The sequence below is a fragment of the Papilio polytes genome, unplaced genomic scaffold (assembly GCF_000836215.1).
Source record: "Papilio polytes unplaced genomic scaffold, Ppol_1.0 DF824035.1, whole genome shotgun sequence".
NCBI lineage: Eukaryota > Metazoa > Arthropoda > Insecta > Lepidoptera > Papilionidae > Papilio > Papilio polytes.
The window spans coordinates 41,081-42,909 of NW_013525169.1; positions in this window are offsets into that span (position 1 = coordinate 41,081).

Below are 1,829 nucleotides of genomic sequence, written 5' to 3' on the forward strand. Positions count from 1 at the left end.
CTTGTGCAGCCAGCCCTGATGCGCCACGCGTCCGAACATAGCAGAGCCCGCCGCAGACACCGCACCGAGCGCACGCGACGAGGGAACGTCGCCCACTGCGCAGCGCACGCACTCAGGATTTGCCTGATGACGTATGAAGGCGTCGCCACTTTGTGGCAGTTTTCCTCAACGCTGTTGTGGCTTTTACATTGATAACAAAAAGCAGACCATCAATTCAACAGTATGATTTTATATTTTATGTAATTATGAGGCCTGTAATTCGATTTCGATTCTTGTCCATAGTGTCCGAGACATCGCGAACTATTAAGTAGTTACCAGTTAGGCCTTCTATGCCTTCGTGTCCTACTTAATTATTTTAATTTCAAATATTTGCATAAGGAGAGTCCAAAATAATTTTCATAGATATGATATGAGGCACTAGACACTAGAATTTTCGAAGGTCTCAAATTTTTAAAACCACAGACGTTTTACAACCCTTAATGAAAAATGAAAATGAAAAAATATTTATTTAAAAAAAAAACTCCCACAAACTTAACCTAATTTACATTTTTTACACAATAAACACAATGTAAAATTAACACAACCAGTAAAGTACGTAAGTGTAAGTATGAAAGCAAGTCTGTAGGCTAGTTTGCTTATTAGCAAATTATTCAGCTACCCTCCATACTAGTATAAAACTGTATTACGGCGGCAGCGGCAGTGCGGCCAGTTGCTGTGCGTATCTGCTAAAAGTTGTTACAGTACAAGCAAAATACACAGATGCAACGAAATATAAAAGTTAAATAATTTTAAATTAAGTATTACAATTTTTATGCATGTTTGTTACGTTAAAATAATAGATTAGGTTAACATTATTAATTAATCCTAAGTGTACATTATACCATAACTAGTAATTTTTCAGTACAGTACAATCATCTTACTACTTTTCTTACTAATTCACTTCTTACTAATATTATAAATGCGAAAGTTTAGATAGATGTTTGTTAGCGTTTGTAGCCTAAACAGCTGAACGGATCTCCATGAAATTTGGCACAGGTTTAGAGCATAGTCTGGAAGAACACATAGGCTACTTTTTATCCCGGAAATAGTTACGGTTCCTGTTGGATTCATTAGTTTAGTTATTTAATGTTTACTCGATCATTCTGCAGCGGTTCAACATATCTTATTGAAATTTGGCACAGATATAAGTCTGGAGTACACATGGGATAAGCTTCATCCCCGAGAAATGTCTGGTTCCCGAGGGATACGTAGCTTTTTGTAATTTATATAGTTCGTAGGTTTTCTAATACCACGCGGACGAAGTTGCGGGCAACAGCTCGTAGTCCATATTGGAAAGGTTCATGAATAGTTAATTTTAATTTAATTTTTCTACACTTTTTTGTCAGTTGCCAGTTGTCGACGTGTATTTGATACTTGAGTTGGTCTTGAATGTTGCCTAAAAATAGTGTGATCGGATATCTAAAATTAAGAAAATTTACAATTTTATTATTGCTCTTTGGGCTCTTTCGATTTGTAATAGCTCAGTTTTTCTTGCTCTACCCCAAACCATTATGCCGTAAGAGATGAAAGATTGACGCAATGCAAAGTAAACTGTTTTAATAGTTTTGGGTTCATTTATATGTCTGACTTTTTTAAAAATGGTTATAAATTTTCTTAGCCGTATTGAATTTATTACCATCCCCCAACTTTCACAACTTACTACCCTTAAATTAAATTAAATAAGGATTAAACATTATTTTATTTATTTCATTTTATTTAAATTAACTGAACTCTTGCCAACTTTGTCATACAGGAATCAGAATGACATGAAAATTGTCTAAAACACTTAG